This window comes from Pinus tabuliformis, chromosome 4_2, assembly GCF_031772625.1.
Source record: "Pinus tabuliformis cultivar Carrire ecotype Pingquan chromosome 4_2, CPIR1, whole genome shotgun sequence".
NCBI classification, from domain to species: domain Eukaryota; kingdom Viridiplantae; phylum Streptophyta; class Pinopsida; order Pinales; family Pinaceae; genus Pinus; species Pinus tabuliformis.
Genome location: NC_142304.1, coordinates 91,254,805 through 91,265,580, shown reverse-complemented (window position 1 = coordinate 91,265,580; position 10,776 = coordinate 91,254,805). Strand labels below are relative to the sequence as shown.

At 43.6% G+C, this 10,776-nt stretch overlaps 1 non-coding gene and 1 pseudogene across 1 annotated transcript; both read left to right on the top strand.

Moving 5' to 3' along the window:
- Positions 1-4,152: 4,152 nt before the first annotated feature.
- LOC149168427 (18S ribosomal RNA) lies at positions 4,153-5,963 on the top strand (annotated as a pseudogene).
- A 2,711-nt stretch (positions 5,964-8,674) lies between these two features.
- Positions 8,675-8,828, top strand: LOC149168426 (5.8S ribosomal RNA). The gene has a single exon (XR_016259968.1). It is a non-coding gene; the product is annotated as a 5.8S ribosomal RNA (ribosomal RNA).
- The last annotated feature ends 1,948 nt before the right edge of the window (positions 8,829-10,776 follow it).

Below are 10,776 nucleotides of genomic sequence, written 5' to 3'. Positions count from 1 at the left end.
TATATGTTTGTAGAGTCAAACTTTATATCCCGGCCTCAGATGATGAATTTCTCATCCATGGGATTCCAGGCCCTGATCAGTAGCTCCAGCGAGTCAAGTTGTGACCGTAGGTGTGGAGTTAGGAAGAATTTGAGCAATTCGCATGCCCGTAGTGCATTTCGGCACCCCACATCAGCAAAAGATTCTATATCATTGTTATCATGTGTGCATTCTTGCCAGACGAATGCCATTATAGCCTGCAAGATGAGAAAAATTGGATTAGAACTTCTTTTAGAAATTTCGATGCGGAATTTTCATAAAATCATGATTTTATGTCGCTGTCGCATCTGTTTTAGAAACAGATAGGATGACGCGAGGTCTCTAGTTCATTTTTTCTGTGGTCATCTCGGAAGTACATCACTCTTCTGCGATGATCAGGGCATGCCTTGTGTAAATCTTTTTGGCCATTGTGGACTCGATAGGGTAAACCCATGATGACCGAGCGACGAAACTCGGTTTGAAAAGCCACCTAAAATAACACTTGGAATGTTCAAAGCAAATGAAAAAAGCATTAAATTGAATCACAGGGCAATGTGTGTCTACCTGGAACCAGTTTCAGGATGAATGATGCATGGACAGGGCCAAATTTCACTCGCCAACTTCAGTGCTCCAAGTTGCTCCAAGGTGAATTGAACAGTGCTATGGTAAAAATGAATGGGTTAATTTCTTTTTATAGTGATTTTGGAAAATTTAAAAGTTACATTTTATAAATGTGGGTTTTTCTCATTATTTTTCCATAAGGATAGTCAAACCATGATTTTTTAACTATGTTTTTATGAATATTGTTCATTTTATATCGAATGGAGTTATGTGTGGCATGTTTTTGTGCAAGGCTTCAGGTGGTGGAATTATGATAGTTTCATATGCACTTGATCCAAAGAGTCGTCTTTAAGCACTTTTTCGACTTAACAAATGAAAAGATAGTCGAGTTTCCCTCTTGACTCGTTAAAAGAAACGGGAGGCGGTCGCCTTTAAGCTCTTTTTTCGACCATTTAAACACAAAACGATCGCAGGGCTTTTGTCATTTCAAGCTCGTAATTGGTTGCAAAACAACGTGCTTCCGACCACTTTTCTACTTTTTCAGGTTGAAGTCACTAGTTACGAAAAGTACTCCTCGATCGTAATGGTCAGACAGTTCTTTCGAATATCATTTTATACTTTTTTCGGGCTCGAGAGACACAAATTTACGAAAAAGGACCCCCCTGGATTTTTCTTTTCTGTGTCTTTTTCAAACTCTCTAAACATGAAAGAGACTCCGAGTTTTACCTATGTCCGACTCATTAAACCCTGGCAACATTGGACTCGTCACCATGACGAGAATCGAGCCTCTCCTTCCTAGGGCTTGTTAAAATATTACTAGGTTGGACTAAACAATAGGTTTATCATTGATTTTCTATGGCAGCTAGTCACTCTTGAACATCAACACTTTTGCTTCGTGTCGGGTTGGGACATCCATACATCGTCATTTGGCTTTCTGCGGGTTTGGGTTATCATTCTAGCCTCATCCCATTCGATTCATGCCATCTCCTTCAAGCCTCTGATCCCTTGGTGCCTGAATGCTACCACCCCCCTCCGAAGTCGTGTCGCCAACATGTTCAAGAGTATAATCCTTCTGATGTTTACACCCTCGTCTTCTCCTCTAATACTTTGTTTTGCCATCTACCACTTGTTCCTCATCTTGTGTCGTTGATGGGGGAAACATTATGGCCCTCCTGTGACGGGTCATCTCCTGTCGACATTAGCTCATTATCTAGGAGATTGACTTAGAGATCCCCTTTGGTACCTTAGAGCTTGCATGCCTCAATGGCAAGTTCTTCGCACCTAACGATCGACTTTCATCATTGGTGACTGGGTGATTCCACGAGTGTTCGACTTCATTTCCTTTTTCACACTTCGTGGATTGTGCTGGACAGTACCTTGAGAGCCACTAGCATTATTGGTGGTCTCTGTCGCACTTGTTAATGGACTTCATCATTGACCGGTAATCAAGCGATGTCCTATCATGCTCGACCTTAGCACATCTATGCGCATGTTATGACTTGTACTAGGGTCAGATGGGTTCAGGACCCCAAACTCAGATTACGAATGTTCAGGCTGCGTGGATTGGTTTTATGATTACATGACTCATTGATGGATGGCTGCGACCATACCATAGTCTTCGTGGATGGCTGCGACCGTACCTTTATCATCATCATGGTCTCATTATCTAGATGGCTACTTCCATACCACAAACCTATTTCATATGTCTTTTGGATGGCTGCGCCCATGCCTAGACTACATGTACTTCATTATCAGGGATATCAATTGTACTTGCATGCGGGTTCTTCCATATGGTGTTCTAGTTCAATCAGTTTCGTAAAGCATTTCCCCCCTCCCTCTCTCTCGGGCTTCATACTTTAGGGGGCATCTTTTACATAGTAATTTGTCACTGTCTTCACTCCAGTCTTCCTATTGTGTCATGAGTCCAAAGTCATTCATGCTCATGCTCTCCGATGTTTCCAAATGACCCACTTTGCCAAAGTTTCTGCCTCATCGCATCTGTTGGCTAAATAAACGTGCTGATGGGCACTCCAAAACAGTCCAAAAGCACTGCCATCATGGAAGTACATGTGATTCCCGCGATGGTCAAATTTCATGTGCCAGCTCAACTGTCACTTGTAGTTTCCCACAATGATCTGACTAGCTACGTTTTTGAATAGTGATGTCAGTGCAGCAGACCAGTTATGTGCCAGCGATGATCCAGATTGGGCGAGTTTGTTCCAACAGTCGGCCTTCCAGATGACTCCAGACCTAGTTGTTGGCCTAGTTTATGTCGCCCTCCTTTCTCTGGCATGGCTGTTCTGTCATTTTTACTACCTTTCTTGGAGATAAGCTCATCCTCCCAGCTTTCATGGAGACTCCTTCTCCTATTTAAACTCTCACCATTGCTATGTGTTGCTAGTTTGGAATTCATAGTCTTTGGAGTGTCGCTGATAGTACTGTGAGTTTGCTAGATAGCTGGTGTGAGTGTGACAAGTGTGGGTTTTTTGGTAGCTTGAGGAAGGATGTGAAGTGCCCTTACTCTTATGTAAAACTTGTGAGTGAGAGAGACTTGTATGTTGGGAGATCCATCTTCAAAGAGTGAATGCTTGAAGAACATGCTGGATGGATCCCTCTGAGAAGGCTTGCAACGTCAAGACTTTGGTTGTAAGCTTACTCTTATTTCATAATTAATGCAATCAATGATGTTTTCCTATGTCTTGTATGTAATGTACTTGATAGCTCATGACTTCTTGACTTTGTGAGTAAATAAATCATTTGTTGTTCTGGTTACGTGCTTTGTTGTATTTCCTTTGCATTGTTTCAGGTTGATTACTCATTGAGAGAAGGAAGCAGAAACTGGAGCAGCGCAACGGAACTCCATCGACCACTAGTTTAGGTAGGCCTCCAACTATGACTGTTTAAGGAAAGCTATTGTTGGTTTGTCCTTGTTTGTGACTAGACCCACTCTAGGGCTAGAGGGGTTGCCTATGTTCGCAGAGGGAACACTTTCCTGCATCACAATAGGATTTGTGGTCGGTCATCCTATTTTTATTTCCTTCCTTTTCCTTCGCATCGAGGCTACCACAGGCCATCGGGGGATTGAGGTCCATTTTTCTTGCTGTTCGGGTGGATTCCTAGGTGGCCTCGGTGCTGGGAAGGGAGGGTTGGGGCTCATTTATAATATAGAGGTTTCATGGTTGGTTGTTCTCCATTTATTTCCCTTACATCGAGGTTACCGCAGGCGATTGGGAGATCGAGGTCCACCATTGCTGCTATCCAAGTGGACTCCTAGGTGGCCTCGGTGTGGGGTGTGGAGGCATTTCTAGGGGAGTGGGTGAGTGATCGCTTGTTTTCTTGTTGTTTGGGGCATGGTTGCAAAATCTTAAGTGGCCTTGGCGTGTTGTGGCTCGGCTAGTCTACCCATTTGTTCGCCATGTCCTTGGCATGTTGTGTGTACTTCCTTCTTGGGATGCAAGAGGTGCAAGGCATACAAGTTTTACATGAAATTTTGAAATCTATTTGACTTGATGGGTGTTCAAGTTGGCTCTTGGTAAGAGAGCACTGGGAATTCTATTTGAAGTGGGAGGGTGCTACCTGATTGATCCTGCCAATAATCATATTCTTCTCTCAAAGATTAAGCCATGCATGTCTAAGTATGAACTAATTCAGACTGTGAAACGGCACATGGTTCATTAAATCAGCTATAGTTTTTTGGATGGTACCATACTAATAGAATAATTGTAGTAGTTCTAGAGCTAATATGTGCACCAAGTCCTGACTCTTTGGAAGGGATGCACTTTTTAGATAAAAGGCCGGTGCGGGCTTACTTGCTTCTCCTGTGAATCATGATAACTTGACGGATCACACAGCCCTTGTGATGGCGATGCTTCATTCAAATTTCTTGCCTATAAACTTTCAATGGTAGGATAGAGGCTTGCCATGGTGGCGATGGGTGGCAAAGAATTAGGGTTCAATTCTGGAGAGGGAGCTTGAGAAACAGCTACCACATCCAAGGAAGGCAGTAGGCACACAAATTACCCAATGCTAACATGGGCAGGTAGTGACAATAAATAACAGTACTGGGCTCATCGAGTCTGGTAATTGGAATGAGTACAATCTAAATCCCTTAACAAGGATCCATTGGAGGGCAAGTCTGGTGCTAATAGCCATGGTAATTCCAGCTCCAATAGCGTATATTTAAGTTGTTCTAGTTAAAATCTCATAGTTGGATCTTGGGTTGTAAAGGTAGGTCTACCTACTCTGTGTGCACTTGCCCTTCTGTCCCTTTTGTTGGCAGCGTGCACCTAGCCTTAATTGGCTGGGTCACGGCTCCAACACTGTTACATTGAAAAAATTAGAGTTCTCAAAGAAATCTTATGCTCTGAATACATTAGCATTGAATAGCGTGATAAGAGTCTGGTCCTATTGTGTTGGCCTTCGGGACCAGATTAATAATTAATAGGGACTATCAGGGGCATTCATATTTCATTGTTAGAGGTGAAAGTCTTGGATTTATGAAGGAAATACCACTGTGAAAGCATTTTCCATGGATGTTTTCATTAATCAAGAACGAAAGTTGGGGGCTCGAAGACGATCAGATACAATCCTAGTCTCAACTATAAACAATGTCGACCAGGGATCGGTGGATGTTGCTCTAAGGACTCCGCTAACACCTTATGAGAAATCAGAGTTTTTGGGTTCCAAGGGGAGTATGGTCGCAAGGCTGAAACTTAAAAGAATTGACAGAAGGGCACCACCAGGAGTGGAACCTACGGCTTAATTTGACTCAACATAGGGAAACTTACCAGGTCCAGACATAGTAAGGATTGACAGATTCAGAGCTCTTTCTTGATTCTATGGGTGGTGGTGCATGGCCTTTCTTATTTGGTGATGCGATTTGTCTAGTTAATTCTGATAAAAAACGAGACCTCAGCCTGCTAACTAGCTACGTGGAGGTTCCCCTTCGCGACCAGCTTCTTAGAGGGACTATGGATATTTAGGCCATGGAATTTTGAGGCAATAATGGGTCTGTGATGCCCTTCGATTTTTTGGGCCGCACGCATGCTACACTAATGCAGCCAACGAGTTTTTCTTCCTGGTTCGAGAGGCTCAGGAAATCTTCTCAAATTGCATCGTGATGAGGATAGACCACTGCAATTATTGGTCTTGGATGAGGAATTCCTAGTAAGGACATGTCATCAACTCGTGTTGACTATGTCCCTACCCTTTGTACACACCGCCTATCACTCTTAGTGATTGAATGATCTAGTGAAGTGTTGAAATTGTGTCGATGATAGTGGTTCGCCACCATCGAAATCGTGAGAGTTCATTGAACCTTATTATTTAGAGGAAGGAGAAGTTGTAACAAGGTTACCATAGGTGAACCTATGGTAGGATCATTGATAGTAGGGGTTTTCTTTTTTGGTTTAGGTTGGTTGGGTTTTGACTACAATGTGGGACTCTGTGGTGTGTCTCTAGGGAGCGGGTTTGGTGTTTGGCGGGAACATTGTTGGTTGCTTGTCTTGAGGTAACACTTGTTTTTTTGTGTGTGTGCTTGCAAGCCATGCTTGTGCTTGTCCCACCCATCCTTTGTTTTTCTTTCCCCCAATGTGTTTCTGTAGGGGGTTCGGAAGCTTGTTTCTTGGGAGCCCTTCCGACAATCTATTCAGTTGGGCATGGTTGCTGTAGTTGAGGTGCTTGGGAAATACGATGGATAAATTTAGACTCATTTTTAGCGGTGGTTCTCGGCATTTTTTTTGTTGCAAGGCATGGGCCAAGGGTGTGGGATTCAATATTTGGTTCTCTCGAAAAGGTGACGGTGGTTGATGTGTTGCTTGGGTGAGCTTTTTTGCTAGTGGTTGGGTCGAGGGAGTGGTTGCACACGTGCCTGGTAGCTCAAACCTTCTATGAGGGGAAATTATCGGGGTGGGGTCAGTATGGGATGGATGAAGAGTGGTTCAACCCATTGGGTTGGCCACCCTAGTCCTCCCGACCATTCCTTGATATGCCCTCGCAGAAGTGTTGGGTGTCCAGGTAATGAAAAACCCCTCCCTCGGTTTAAGCTCCATCGAGATTGCAATTTTCCCCACTAATAGGCATCAGGGTGGTAATCTTATCTCGTGCCTTTGCCATTGAGGGAATTCCTCATCCTCTCATGAGCCACTCCCCTTCTAAGGAAAAAAGAAGTAGCGGGTTGTGTCTTTGTTCCTCCCTTTGGATTGACGGTTTTTTGTGGGACTTGGTCATTTCGTTGTTTCATGGTGTGCACTTTACGAACATCCCTATCTTTAGTGGCCTTGCACCATTGATGTATTTATGGCCCATGGCTTTCTCCAACATTAAGTGTTGGCCCGTGACAACTACTCTTTGGAGTTTTATTCTTGATCCCCGTTGACTTTCTCGCTGGAAAGGTTGTTGGGTGTTTTGTACATGGAGGGGTGCAATAGCAAGGTGGGTTTGTTATTAGTAGTCTATTTGTCGTTTGAAGCCTTGTGCCAGGTTGGGGGGTCGTTTACCTCTTAGTAATGTGCTCCAAACACTAGTCTCATCGTGGCTCTTGTCTTTTCTAGTGGTCAAGTTTAGGTTGTGATTTATTTGCTTGGTTGTTTGATTGTTGTTTGTAATGTTATAAGCTAGAAAGGGTGTTGTGCCGTAGTATGTGGGAGGGTGTGAAGAGGTGGGATGCTTTTTGATTGGGTGCCTTGTTTGATTTCCTTTTGGTTAGCAGACATCTACTCAATGTGTTGTTGATCTTCTCTCTTTTCTTGGGATCTTTGTTTCTTTGGTGTTGTTTTCTTCCCTTCTTCCTTTTACCCCTAGCTTTATGGAGAATAGGTGGGATTTTTTTGTATTGGTGTTCGGGAAGGACGTAAAGTAGTGCAAGTTCCCAAGGTGGCAACGCTAGTCCTTCTCGATCGTCGTCACCTGCAGTTCCCCACCTTTTGTGAAGGCATGAGGTTTGGGAAGCTTGTTCTCTGTTTGAGCCTCCCCTTGTGAGTCGGTAGCCAGGTTTGATATCTCTTTCTTTCATGTTGTTTTCTTCCCTTCATGCTTTTGGCCCCTAGATTTACAGAGAAAAGGTGGGATTTTTGTGGATTGGTGTTAAAGAAGGATGAAAAGTAGTGCGAATTCTGGGGTGGCCACCCTAGTCCTTCTCGATCGGCGTCCCCTGTAGTTCCCCCCTTTTTGCGAAGGCATGGGGTTAGGGAAGCTTGTTCTCTATTTGAGCCTCCCCTTGTGAGCTGGTAGACACGTTTGATACCTCTCTTTCCTTCACGTTGTTTTCTTCCCTTCTTCCTTTTGGCCCCTATCTTTACGGAGAAAAGGTGGGATTGTTATGGATTGGTGTTCGGGAAGGACGAAATGTAGTACGAGCTCCTAGGGTGGCCACCCTAGTCCTTCTCAATCACCATCTCCTACAGTTCCCCCCCTTTTTGCCAAGGCATGGGGTTGGAGAATCCTGTTTTCTATTTGAAGCCTCCCCTTGTGAGTCGGTAGCGACGGTTGATATCCATTTCTTTCATGTTGTTTTCTTCCCTTCTTCCTTTTGGCCCCTAGCTTTATGGAGAAAAGGTGGGATTATTGCATATTAGTGTTAGGGTAGGATGAAATGCGGTGTGAGCTCTCGGGGTGGCCACCCTAGTACTTCTCGTTCGTCATCCCATTCAGTTCCCCCATTTTTGCGAAGGCACGGGGCTTGGAAGGCTTATGCTTTGTTTGAGCCTCCCCTTATGAACCGATAGCCATGTTTGATCTCTATTTCTTTCACCTTGTTTTCTTCCCTTCTTCCTCTCAGTCCCTAGCCTTATGGATAAAAGGCAGAATTGTTGTGGACTGGTGTTCAGGAAGGATTAAAAGGAGTGCGAGCTCCTGGGGTGGCCACCCTAATCCTTCTCGATTGTTGTTCCATGCATTTCCCCCTTTTTGTGAGGGCATGGGGCTCGAGGAGACTGTTCTCTATTTGAGCCTCCTCTTGTGAGGGGGTAGATGCCTTTGTTTCTCTTTCTTTCATGTGTTTTTCTTCCTTTCCTCCTTTTGGCCCTTAGCCTTACATTTGTTGTGGTGGGTGCACCTATTCACTGTTGTGGTGGATTTTTCGGTAATACATGGAAATGACTCTTGGCAATAGATATCTCAGCTCTTGTTACGATGAAGAACGTAGCAAAATGCGATACTTAGTGTGAATTGCAGAATCCCATGAATCATCAAGTTTCTGAAAACAATCTGTGCCCGAGGCCTCGGTCGAGGGCATGTCTGTCTAGGCGTTGCATCCCATTCAAATGCACTCACTGCAATATGTTAGGGAGCAGGGGAGATGGTCATTTGCGCCCAATGCGGTGCGGTTGGCTGAAATACCTCAAGCGATGTTTTGTGGCATGCATCGGTGAGCAGTGATCTTGTTCCCTTGGATGGGCAATCGACATTAGCTGATGCGGGCTTTGTGTGGCATTGATACACAGTAATTTGTCATTGACCTCATCTTAGTCCTTCCATTGTGTCATGCATCAAATAAACATGTCCATATCTTCCCACTCATGTAAGAAGATTAAACAAGTGCTCTCTAATACTGAATATTAACCCTTTTTGCCTAAGTTTTTGCATCGTCACAAGTAAACCCTTTTACGTCTGCGATGTTCCTCTATTCTGAACTATATCATCGTGACATTGTCGTAGATGTACACATGTTTCCTATGATGGTCGAACTTTAGGGCTTAGTGCAGGTCCTCGAGATATTAATTGTGATGATTGGTTCGAACACATTGCTTCCTTGTGATGTCATCTCTAAGCCCTAGTTTATGACTTTCGATGATCTAGATTTAGCAAATTAGTTCAAACAGTCGACCTTCTCGATGATTCTAGAACTGTTTGTTGGGTCAGATTGGTCGACTTTCCTCCTTTGGGATGGCAGTTCTGCCTCTTGTGAAACCTCCCTTGAGGATAAGCTCCCTCTCCCTCATTTCATGGAGGCTCCTCCTCCTATAAAAGCACTCACCATTGCTATGATCAGGTAGTTAATGGTTGCTAGTTTCTAGTTCTTGGTTTTGGATTGAAACAGATTAAATAGATTTGGTGTGATTTTGACAAGCGTGGAATTGTTGATAGTTTGGTAAGAGGTTGTGGAGTTCCTTACCCTTGCATCAGAGATTTTGAGTGAGAGAGAGATATTATCCATTTGGGAGACCCATTCTTGAGAGTGAATGCTTGAAGAAATATACCGGCTAGATCCTCTAAGAAGGCTTGCGATGCCAAGGCTTGGTTGTAAGCTTTGCTCTTGAGTTAAATTAATACAATCAATAATTATTTCCTATATCTTGTGTAAAATTTACTTGATAGCTTATGATTCCTTGAATTTATAAGTAAATAGATTATTGTTGTTCTCGGTTACGTGCTTTGTTGTTTTCTTGTGGTGCTTCAGGCCGATTTCTTATTAAGGAGAAGGAAACAGAAGTTGGAGCGATGCAACGGAAGCTTCACCAAACACTGATTTTGAGGTAGGCCTCCAACGATGACTATTTAAGGAAATTGATTGTTGTTTTGTTTTTCTGTGGCTAGACCCACTCTAGGGCTAAAGGGGTTGCCTCTGTCCGTAGAGGGAACACTTTCCTACTTCACAAGTTGGTGACTCCACTGGGGAATCCTTTGTATGTTTTCTTCTTGTTTACTCTTGGTTTGTCTCTTGATTTAGTGTCTCTTAACTTTTGGGGTTGCACCTTCAGTTTTTGGATTACCTAGGTCAATCTGAGAATTCCCCTTACTATTTGGAAGGATAGCCTGGTGTTTTTCGGGTGTTGTCACTTGTCTTTTCCCTTTTTTAAACTCGTCGCTGAAGATAGCTTAACAACTACGATGATGTTGCCCTGTCCTCTTTAGTAAATCTGTGCGTCGCTGATTACCTGTCGTACAGTCGTGACTTTTCCTGAAATCAGACTGTTGCAGAAGATAGGTGTACCCCTATGACAACGTCGCTCAGTTGTTGTCTCTACACTTGCGACGATTGGCTTATCATCACAAGTTGCTTGTTATAGGCTCGCGACGATTCCTGTGCAAGTTGTTTTTTACAACTTTGTCTCCTAAAACCATTAGTCTTGTTTACCCCCTGTTGCTTTTTATCTCCCATCAACTTTCTTTGATTGCTTTGGTTAAGGCTTGCTTCTCTTTGATTTCATTTGAGTGAGTCTTGTTTTTTAGACACGGTGACCTAGCTCTTTTAAGTGT